Below are 12,441 nucleotides of genomic sequence, written 5' to 3'. Positions count from 1 at the left end.
GCAAGGGAACTAACGTACGAGGCGTGTCTTGGGCAGTTCCAAATTGAGCAGATCTCCGGGGCCTGTAGTCAGAATCTTAAAAGTTTATATGGAGGTTTTAACTGGGTTCCATCACGTATAAATCCAAAAGGTCTCAACAATACGTCACTCTCTCAAGGCTGTGTCCTTGGGGCAGTTTTGAGTGAAACCCACATTCCACGGATGGAGCATGGGGAGAGGGGGGAAGGGGACTCTATTTGCCCTGGTCCAGGCTTCAGGTCAACCAGGGTCACGTTCTCTCCATAACCTTTGTTAACTCCACCCCCATCTGCGTCTAGATCTGATGGTCCCCATGTATATAACTCTTCTCTTACTTCTCCCCTCTAATATTTACAGGGAAGGTACCTGGACCTTGAAATGTTGTTTTTATTCATTTCTCTTCTTAAACATCATTTTGAAAATGATTAAAAGGTAAAAAAAAAAAAAAAAAATGCTGAAAGCGAAAATGACCCAAAATGTTTGTAAACCGACTGTTTTTTTTTTTTTTTTTTTTTTTTTAATTCATAGAGAGAGAGAGAGAGAGAGAGAAGCAGAGACACAGGCAGAGGGAGAAGCAGGCGTCATACAGAGAGCCTGATGTGGGACTCGATCCAGGGTCTCCAGGATCACGCCCTGGGCTGCAGGCGGCGCTAAACCGCTGTGCCACTGGGGCTGCCCAAACCGACTGTTTATTACACAATGTAGATATTGGAAGGCTCCCCTTTGCATAACCCTATCCTCGACACGAATCCTATCTGTACAACCTTCCTAATCCTATTAACACATTGAGCATTTCCTTCTCAATTTTTTTTGTTTACCCATACATGATTTAAAAGAAAAAAAAGATTTTGTTTATTTATATGAGAGAGAAAAAGAGAGAGTGCATGACCAGGGGGCAGGAGCAGAGGGAAAGGGAGAAGCAGGCTCCCAATCAAGCAGGGAGGTCAACATGGAGCTCCATCCCAAAACCCCAAGATCATGACCTGAGCCAAAGGCAGATGCTTAACTGACTGAGCCACCCAGGTGCTCTGATTTTTTTTTTTTTTTTTTTTTTTTTTTTTACAAACAGTGTGACATCACATTTCAAATGTCAAAATCTCCAGTATGTATATTCCCAAGACGTATTTATAATAACACCTATTTTCTGATAGGGAGAAGAGCCACCACAATTAAAAAAAAAAAAAATTCAATTATCCGCCCAGTATTTTCCTCACAGGGGCTTTGGAATGAAGAAACTTTCAACAGATTCTGAACTGATAAAGGAAGACATACTTAGATAAAAGAACACTGACAGCAAGATTACTTGAGCAGCAAGGAGATCAGCAGCCAGACACCTGAGACAGATCGATTTCTTCTGGGATAAATTATCCTTGGTATATATTGTAAGGGCCAAGGGCAGACTGCCCCCAAAATGTGCCACTTTGGTGTATTGATCATTTTATATAAAAGTTAGAGGCAGCCTGTACAAGAAGAGCTCTCAGACCCTTCTTGTTCCACCGAAAGCAGGAAATAAATCTCCCATGTGCAGCATACCCTCTCTGTACCAGGAGGGAAAGAGTCTTATCACCATAGATGGGAAGTTTAGAACCAAGAAGCTATATTATAAACAACCCTTATTACTTTTTACTAATTTACTACCACAGCCCAAATTCTGTTTAGAATTCCCTACTAATTGAAGTTCCCAAAGCTAGTTTTTTTTGTTCTTTGTTCCTTTCAATTAATCCTCACAGATTGTCTCTTTGTCTAACAGATATAAAAACTGCCTGCCTTGGTCATTTCTTTGGGCCTCGATTTCATTATTGGTCTCCCCATGTGCACGTAATAAAACTTCCGTTTTTTTCCTCCTATTAAACTGTGTCACGTAAATTCAATTCTTAGTCCAGCTGGAAGACCCTGAAGAATTTTTCTTCCCCTCAATATTTACACCCTAAAGTTATATTCCAGATAGTAGAGTTTAAGTTTTAAAGTGCAACAAGTGCAATTATATAGTGGTAATTTAGGAAAGAAAGAGAAATCAAGACTTAGTGTAATAAATGGCCGAGTATACAGCGTTTGCTTCATTAAAAAAAAAAAAAAGTTAACATATCTTTAAGAGTTAAATACAATGAACAAATGAGATAAAAGCAGTGGAAATAGGTACTTTGTCCAATACACTTAATAACTCTTTAATTGAAAGATGCAAGAAAGAGGAAAAATTTAATAAGCAATATCATATCAGCATGTGAAAGAGCAATATCCAGAAAGTAATGGGCATGTGCTGTTCATTATCACAGGAAAAATGAGACAGAATAGGCTGAAATGTCATTAGAAAAAAAAATAGGCTAAGAGCTCAAGTAAAGTAAGCAGATTATTGTCAGATTAATCTTAATTCATATGACAATATAAGCACATAATATTTTACATACTCTTTTAAATTACTCTCCTCTTAAATTCTCACTGTCCAAAATAAAACTAAATTGTACTGCAACCTCCTTCATCCCACATCCTCCCTTAGAGTAACCAAGCAAAGCCACTTTAATTGTCCATGTCCTCAGGAAGATAGAACTTCATAAATGTTTTTTGTGATGTATTTATCATTTCATTTTAAGATTGGCAGGTCTTTGAATGAAAGTTTACATGACAAAGGAGCACAAGGACGGAGCTGAAAATCTGCAGCATTGAAGCTCATCACCGCAGTAAGACTTCACAGGGAGAGATGCCTGGGTTGCTCAGTTAAAGCATCAGCCGTAGGCTCAGGTCATAATCCCAGGGTCCTGGGACAGAGCTCCCCAGAGCTCCCCATCAGGCTCAGCAGGGAGCTTGCTTCTCCCTCTCCGTCTGTGTTCTGCTCCACCTGCTTGTGCGCTCTGTCTCTGTAAATTAAATAAAATCTTAAAAAAAAAAAGACATCTCAGGGAAATAATCTGCAGTTGCAGTGAGTGACCACCAGAGAGAGAGTGTGAGCTATAAAGAGGGAACAGAGCCCAAGAAAACTATTAAAAAACCAACCAGACCAGGAAATGATGTTTACCTTATTTATGTATTTTTAAGATTTATCTGTTTTATTTATAAATGAACATTTAACGAATATAAATAAGGTGTTGAAAATCAAAAGAAACACCTATGTACCCCAGCTGGGTAAATAAACGAGACACAATATAGTATGGCACAAACCACAAACCCCTTGGGTATTCTTTCCTTATCACATTAGCCTCCTCCTACCCCAGGGATAAAATACTAAATTTGATATTTCTTATTCCATGTCTTCTTTCATACTTTTTTTTTTTTTTAAGATTTTATTTACTTATTCACGAGAGACACAGAGAGAGGCAAAGACATAGGCAGAGGGAGAAGCAGGCTCCATGCAGGGAGCCCAATGTGAAACGATCCCGGGACTCCGGGATCATGCCCTGAGCCCAAAGCAGACACTCAACTGCTGAGCCACCCAGGTGTCCCTTCTTTCATACTTTTAATATAAACATATGAATCTCTGAAAGTTTTGTATATTTCCAAACTTCATACATCATATTGAATATATATTCTTCTGTATCCTGTTTATGAGATTTATTCATTTTGATAGTGTTAATTCCTTTTTAACGTATCTATAGACTATTTTTACATTGATATACTACAATTTCTGTATCCATTACCTGTATGCAGAAAAAAAGGGCTCCTAAATTTAATAAGAAAACGGTAACTTGAAAGGTGGGCAAAAGACATACTTAGAAATATATTTAGGATATTGCCATTTACTCCCAGGGCAAATAATGCCACAAAAAAGTTCCAAATATATCTCATTGTATATATGTAAGGGACTCTCTAGGGTATATAGACTTAGGAGTGATTGTGCTAATACAAATTATTACAACAGCATAGAACAGTTCTTGTTCCACATCCTCACAGATATTTGATATTCTCAGATGTTTTTAAATTTTGCTAATCTGATAGATTCGAAATAGTTTTTCATCCTGATTTTAATTCCCATATTCATCACTACTAGTAAACTTAAGAATAAGGCCATATGCTTATTAGCTAATTGTGATTCCTTTTCTGTTTATTACCTGTTCTTATTTCCTGTCCATTTTTTCTATTGAGCAGTTTATTTTTCTTACTGGATTTAGGAATCCTATATTAATTCTTTACTAACTCTTTGTTACATGTATTACAAAAAACTTATCCAAATCTACAGCTTTACTTTCATTTTTTTAATAATGATTTTTTAAAGATTTTATTTATTTATTCATGAGAGACCGAGAGAGAGGTAGAGACACAGGCAGAGGGAGAAGCAGGCCCCCCCTGGGGACCCCAATGTGGGACTAGATCCCAGGACCCCAGGATCATGCCCTGAGCCAAAGGCAGACACTCAACCGCTGAGCCACCCCAGGCGTCCTTTAATAATGATTTTTGATGAACAAAATTTTGATTTTGTTTTAATGTATTCTTTTTATCAATCTTTTCCTTATGGTTTGTTCTTTTTATTATACTGCTTGTAGAAATCCTTTCATATCCTGATGCCATAGTATCCTTCATTTTTTTTTAATTTTAAAGTTTATTTTTCATATTTCTTTTTAATCTACATAAAATTTATAGTTGTGTATGGAGTGAGAGAACTAATTGTTTGCTACATAAACCACCCCCTGAGAACCATTCTTGAATAATCCATAAAATTCAACCCAATTGTATCATGTATCAGGGTTTTATATAACGTACACGTCTGTTATAGACTCTCTATCTGTTCTATTAATGTGTCTATGCCTACTCCAATATAACATTGTCTCATATACTAGAGATTTATGCCAAGTCATCACATTTTGTCCTTTTACTTCAACTTTCTTTTGTCTATTTTTAGCTATGAGCTTCTGTATAAATATTACAAGTAGCTCCTCAGATGCCGTGAAAACTTTAAATTGTTTATTGGCATGGCATTTGATTTGTGGATTGATTTGGAAAGACCTTATCTCCTAATAATAATGAATCTTTATATCCTGAACACAATATATTTTCTACTACTTAGGACTTCTTTATAATCTTCTAATAAACTTTAATAATTTTCCCCATGCATCTGTAAGTGTTAAAATATATGTATTTCTAGGTCCCTTATTTTCTCTTCTTGCATATTACACCATTTTAAAAATTATATTTTTTGATTTGTTGCTAGTTTCTAGGAATTCCATTTTTCTTAAAAGATTTTATTTATTTGAGAGAGAAAGAGGAAATGAACAAGAGAAGGAGCAGAGGGAGAAGGAGAAGCAGACTCCCCACTGAGCAGGGAGCCCAGGGTAGGATTTGATCCCAGGACCTGGGATGATGACCTGAGTAGAAGGCAGATGCTTAACTGACAGAGCCACCCAGGCGCTCCTAGGAATTCCTTTTTTTTTTTTTTTACAACTTTATGTTATAATTTTCATATAGTAAATTGCACAAATTTAAAGATGTGCAATTTAATGGGTTTTGGCAATAACAATCAAGATGAAAACAATTGCATCGCCCCCAAAAGTTTTTCTTGTGTTCCTTTGCAATCCATCTCACTGCCCATGTTATCAGGCAACCACTGATCCTGTTTCTGTTTGTACATATTACTTTGCTATGGTAGAATTTTCTATAAGTGAAATATGATACTGTGTATCCTTTTACAAAAGCTTCTCACACTCAGCATAATTATCATGAGATTCATCCATAACTTTGCATGCCGATAATTCCTTTTCTTTTTTCTTTCTTTTAGTTTCTTTCTTTCTTTTCCATTATGTAGATTCAACACATTTTGTTTATATGCTCACTTGCTAGTGGACATTTGGGATGTCTAGCGTTTATGGCTCTCACCAATAGAGCTGCTGTCAGCATCATGTATAAGATTTTGTGTGGATATGTATCTTCATTTTCTTAATCCTAGAAGTGTAATGGCAAGGTTATATGCTAAGTATATATATTTCCTCTTTAAGAACTGCTAAATGTTTTTCCAAAGTAATTGTACCACTTTACATTTCTACCAACAGGACCTGAGAGCTCCAGTTGCTCCATATTCTGACCAATATTTGGTACAATCAGTCATTGTAATTCTAGCCATTTTAATAGGTGTGTAACTGTATGTATTTGGGTTTTAATTTGCACTTCCATGATCACTGATGATGTGGAACATCATTTTGTGTGCTTACTAGCACGTCATTCATGTATTTTCTTTTGATGATATGTTTAAGACTGTTGAATATTTTTATGAGTTGTTTCTTTCTTCTCCTTGAGTTCAAGAGTTCATGGTACCTGCCATCTGAAATACATGTTATAAATATTTCCTTCCAATCTATGGCTTGCCTTTCATTTTCTTAAAAAAAGCAAAAGTTTATAATTTTGATAAAGTTGAATTTGTCCATTTTTTTCTCTTAGATCCTGTGCTATTTTGTATCTTTTTTGTATCCTAATGAATCCCAGGTCACAGAAGCTTTATCCAATGTTTATTCCTAGAACTTTTACATTTTTAGTTTTACCATTTAAGTCTGTGGAGTACCTGGGTGCTCAGTCGGTTGAGCATCAGGCTCTTGATTTTAGCTAGGTCAAAATCTGAGGGTTGTGAGATGGAGCCCCAAGTGGGGCTTTGCACTGGGCATGGAGCCCTGCTCAGGATTCTCTCTCTTCCTCTCCTTTTGCCCTTTCCCCTGCACTCACTCTCTCTCTCTGTAAAATAAATAAATAAACCTTAACAAAAATGTAAAAAGAAAACACAACATTTTGGTCTGTGATCTTTTCCAAGTTAACTTTTTTTTTTCTTACAAATTCAGTACTGTTTTTTGGGAAGAATTTCCTTTTCCATTGAATGGTACCAGCAAATTTGATATAAGAAAACTATCTATGTATGTATATATTGATCTACTTCTGTACTTTCTAATTTACTACATTGACCTCTATTATTTTTACCAGTACCAAACTGACTTGATTATTGTAGGTATTAGAGTAGTTTAAGTTTTCTGACTCATTCTTCATTATTATAATTGCTTTATTATTGAAAACTACATCCAAAACTTTTGAGGTACTATATGTTGGCTAATTAAATTTAAATTTAAAAAATTGCCTTGGCTATTCTAAGCCAAATGGATTTAGATACATTATGTTATTTTATTTTTTAGAGGCAAATTAAAAAAAAATTTAATTCCAATATAGTTAACATACAGTGTTATTTTTTTTTAATTTTTATTTATTTATGATAGTCACAGAGAGAGAGAGAGAGGCAGAGACATAGGCAGAGGGAGAAGCAGGCTCCATGCAGCAGGAGATTGGGATTCGATCTCGGGTCTCCAGGATCGCGCCCTGGGCCAAAGGCAGGCGCCAAACCGCTGCGCCACCCAGGGATCCCTTTTTATTTTTTTTTTTAATTTTAACATACAGTGTTATTTTAGTTTCAGGTGTACAACACAGTGATTCAAAAATCCTATGTATCAGTGCTCATTTACGTATATATTTTAAAACCAGCTTTTCAATTTCTACAAAAGGAATTCTAAGAATTTTGATTGGGGTTGCATCAAATCTGTAAATTAATTTGGGGAAATGAACATATCAAAAATATTGAGTCTTCCAATAAACATAATGATAGGAAGACTTCTAAAATAGTTCCTAAGAACTTCCCTCCACCACTATGGTCTGTGCATCCTGTGTAATTAATCCCCTGCCCTTGAGTATAAGCAGGACTGTGAATATGATAGATTTCACTCCTATAATCTTACATTATCTTAAAAAGAGATTTTGCAGATATAATTAAAGACCAGAGGCAGTTGATTTTGAGTTACTCAAAAGGGAGGATGGGGGGTGGCCTGACTTAATCAGATGGAAGATCTTTAAAGAAGAGAGATTCAAAGCATGAATGAGATTTCACTTGTGCGCCTTGAAGGAGCAAACTTTCATGTTGCAGGAAGCAGCACACGGCCTCTAGGAGCTGAGACTAGCTGCTGTCCACAGCAGCGCCTGGGATGGAGCCCTGTGTCAGGCTCCCTGCTCAGTGGAGAGCCTACTTCCCCCTCTCCTCCCCACTCCTGCTCTCTCTCACTATCTTGGTCTGTCTCCAATAAATAAATAAAATCTAAAAAAAAAAAAAAAGGAACCTCAGTCCTACAACTGCAAGGAACTAAATTCTGCCAACGACCTAAATAAGCTTGGATCCCAACTTCCAGATGAGAGCCACTACCCTGGCCACCACCGTGATTTCAGGCTGGTGAGATCCTGAACAGAGGACCTGCTAATTCACACCCAGACTCCAGCCCCAGAGAAACTGTAAGAAAATAAATTTGCATTGTTTTAAGAATGTAAATTCTATACATATTGTGTTAGATTTGCCTCTAAGTATTTCATGGGTTTTTATTCTATTGTAAACAGTACCTTTCAAAAAATTTAAGTTTTCAATACTTTCACTGCTAGAGTATAGAAGTACAAGTGATTTCTGCGTATTGGTCCTGTGTCCTCCCAGGCAGCCTCTATTCCGGCCAGCCTGCCAACACAAGGATGGCAGCTAGTTTAGACCACCTTGGCTCCATCTTCGCAGATGACTCATTTTGTCAGAAAATGTCTCTCCAGCCCCCCAACCCCACCCCAAGAGAAAAACTTCCCTCATTCAAAAAAGTTCAATCTAGATAGAAAAAAATTTATAGTTTCCATGCCACTACATCCTCTGAAGGGGGTGGTCTTTGCTTTTCATAGCCAAGAACATTATTTTGAAACATGTTGGTTGGGAACGCCTGGGTGGCTCAGCAGTTGAGCACCTGCCCCTGGCTCAGGGTGTGATCCGTGGTCTCAGGATGGAGTCCCACATCAGGTTCCCTGCCTGGAGCCTGCTTCTCCCTCTGCCTGTGTCTCTGCCTTTCTCTTTGTGTGTCTTTCATGAATAAATAAATAAATAAATAAATAAATAAATAAATAAATAAAATCTTAAAATAATAAAATAAGACATGTTGGTTTATCCCAGTAAGAGGGTGTTACCTTCTGTCTACACTGGATTTGGAGGGTAGATTTCAAGCATCCCGGAAGCCTAGGCTTAGAAAAACGGTAGGCTTCAGCTGTTACTGAGTGCTTGCTTGACTTCTCGAAGGTGACCAGGGTCACCTGGAGGGAGACTGACAGTGACAGTGCAAACGTCAATCGACTGAGCCCCAGGCACCCCGGGGTTAGTTTCTCTAGAGGAAAACCGAGGTACAGTTACAGGATGATGAGGGACAAGATAAAACAAAAACAAAAACAAAACAGATGTCTACTGGAGCCCTCTCTTGTGGTCCCGCTGAGCCACGCGGGCGCTGCCTCTTTGAGCTCTGAGGCTTGCTGTCAAGTCCGAATGCAGGTACCTGGGAGGCAGCAGGAGGGGGAGAGGAGGGAGAGGAGGGCCAGGAGGAGGGAGAGGAGGGCCAGGAGGGGGGAGAGGAGGGGGGAGAGGTGGGGAGAGAAGAGGGGGAAGAGGAGGAGGGAGAGGAGGAGGACCAGGAGAGGGGCCAGGAGGGGGGAGAGGAGGGGGGAGAGGTGGGGAGAGAAGAGGGGGAGGAGGAGGAGGGAGAGGAGGAGGGAGAGGAGGAGGGCCAGGAGAGGGGCGAGGAGGAGGGAGAGGAGGGGAGCCAGGAGGAGGGCCAGGAGGGGGGAGAGGTGGGGAAAGAAGAGGGGGAAGAGGAGGAGGGAGTGGAGGGGGGCGAGGAGGAGGGTGAGGAGGAGGGAGAGGAGGAGGACCAGGAGAGGGGCCAGGAGGGGGCAGAGCTGGGGGAAGAGGAGGAGGGAGTGGAGGGGGGCGAGGAGGAGGGTGAGGAGGAGGGAGAGGAGGAGGACCAGGAGAGGGACCAGGAGGGGGGAGAGGAGGGGAGCCAGGAGGAGGGCCAGGAGGGTGGAGAGGTGGGGAAAGAAGAGGGGGAAGAGGAGGAGGGAGAGGAGGAGGACCAGGAGAGGGGCCAGGAGGGGGGAGAGGAGGGGGGCCAGGAGCGGGGAGCGGAGGCCCTGGAGGCCAAGCCGCGCCTGGGTCTGCAGGAGGCGCCACCTGAGAACCGCCGGGGGCGGGGCTGCGGGACGCGGCGGTCTGGCCTCAGGTAAGGGCTGAGCCTCGCGGTCGCGGCGCCGGGGACCCGGTCACACCGACCCCGCCCTGGGTCCGCGGGCGCCCGGCTGCGCGTCGGGGCTGCAGGCCTAGGCGCGAGGGGAGCAGGAACCCAGGGCGGGGCCCCTGCGGCCCCGGACGTGGGCACCGCTTGGCCGACCGAGCGCCTGCTGCGGGCCGGGCCGGAACGGGGCCCCGCGCTCTTCCCGAGGGGTGGAAGTGGCGGCCGCTGCCGAAGCACCTCTGTAGCCCGTTAAGGTGCAACTTGACCGGATTACGGAAGTTCCTCCCCAAACTACTTTTGCAGGAGCTCCCTGGAGCTCTTCCAGGGCTGAGGTCTCGGCCTCGTGAGGGGGCGGGGCCACGCGGAGGGGCGGGGCTACACGGGGGCGGGGCTATGGAGGGGCGGGGCCTGTGGGGCGGGGCCTGTGGGGCGGGGCCACGCGGAGGGGCGGGGCCACGCGGAGGGGGCGGGGCCTGTGGGGGGCCGTGTGGTTGGCGGGGCCATGCGGAGGGGCGGGGCCTGTTGAGGGGCGGGGTCGTGTGGTGGGCGGGGCCACGCGGAGGTTACCTTAAAGACGGTAGCGACCAGCGCAGTTCGATCCTTGCGGACGGGAACTGCGCGGGCGTAAGGTGGCCTTGGGCCGGGGACAGACGTTTTCCTGCTGTTTTCCCTCCTCATCTTCCCCCGGACCAAGTTTCAACCTTAAACCTGGACGGTGGTGGGAGGCCGAGGGCGTGTCTTCTGGAACTTCTCCAAGCCCACAGCCGTAGAGAAGCCCCCGCCTATGGACCGAAACTGGTCGCTGTGTATCCCCAGGAACAACACGCAGGGAAGGTCGCTGCTGCAGAGCAGAGTGGACCTCGGGGAAGGACCCTTCGGCCCTTCCAGGAGGGTCATCTGTCTGCTGGGTAGGTGGGTACCTGGACGATAGGCGAGAACGGAGTGAAAGAGACAACGCGATGGGGGTTAATAGAATGCTAGAAATCAGTGTGATTAGAAAGACCCTTTATTATTTTTTTTAAGGATTTTATATATTTATTCACGAGAGACAGAGAGAGAGAGAGAGAGAGAGAGAGGCAGAGACACAGCAGAGGGAGAAGCAGGCTCCATGCAGGGAGCCCGACCTGGGACTTGATCCCGGGTCTCTAGGGTCACGCCCTGAGCTGCAGGTGATGCTAAACCGCTGAGCCACCCGGGCTGCCCAGGAAGACCCTTTAAAGCAGGCCGTAGTCCACCTCCAAGAATCTAACCAACCATTTAGTGACAATGTAGAGTCTTTCAGAGCACCACTGTGATTACTCATATCGATAAGGAAATCCTGTTACCTTTTTTTGTCATAAATCTGGAACGTAAAAAAAAAAAAAAATCTGGAACGTAGGCACAGCATTGCCTTCTAATAATGGCACGTGTTCCGCCTTGTGCTACTGGCAAAGCCTCTGACGCTGCCCTATTTTGAAGAACTGCTTTAGGCATTTGAGTTCAGTGTTTTAACAATCTGTTGCTATTTGAGAGTTGAGGCCTTACTTGTGTATTTATTAAGGGGCCTCTCTGTGCTCCTTGTAGAAGAGAGTTACCATTTAGAGATGGTGTAGAGATGGCAAGTAAAAGAAGAAAAAAAAAAAAAAAGACCTTCATTTTTTTTCTTGTTTTTAAAGAAGAATTTGAGATCTCCCATCAGCTCCCAGGAATGTGAGGGCACATTGTCCAGGTTGTTGTCATCCTGTGTTGTGAAGGGGTTAGAAGTTTAATTCTAGAAATAGGAGTCCATGTTGAATGGCCTTTCAGGTTTATGATGGTGAGAATGCTTAATATGGCCCTGTAAGATCCTTTCCATTTTTGAATTAGGTCTTCCTGAGTTGCCTTCCAATCATTTAAATAAACTAGTTGTCCAGAGTTTACTTGCAAAGTTAATTTTGATTTCCATTAGGGTCTGGTTTTTGCAGTACCTAACTAGCATATTAGTTAAGAGTTTTATGGATTAACCCAGCCTCTAATGAAAAGTGTAGCAGATTATTAGAAGCTGGATCCAAGGATAAATCAATGGTAAGGAAGGGTCTACCATATATTAATTTAAAAGAGCTTGACCCTAATCTTTCCCATGGGGTGGTTCTCATTCTTCAAAGGTCTATTGGTAAAAGAGTTACCCAGTTTTCTTGTGTTTCGATGCTCATCTTAGGTGTCTTTTTAAATTATAGTGAGTAAGCCTTTTCAACTTTGCCTAATGATTGAGGATGCCACACTGTATGTATAAAAAAATATATTTAATTTTGAGTTATTTGTGCTGTAAAGGATGGGCCATTGTCACTTTGAAGAGGTCAAGGGAGCCCAAACTGGGGAATGATTTCCCTTAATAAAGTCTTTGTTACTTCAGTAGCCTTTTCTGTCTTACATGGAC

The sequence above is a fragment of the Canis aureus genome, chromosome 13, assembly GCF_053574225.1.
Source record: "Canis aureus isolate CA01 chromosome 13, VMU_Caureus_v.1.0, whole genome shotgun sequence".
Taxonomy (NCBI): Eukaryota; Metazoa; Chordata; class Mammalia; order Carnivora; family Canidae; genus Canis; species Canis aureus.
This window is presented reverse-complemented; position numbering follows the sequence as displayed.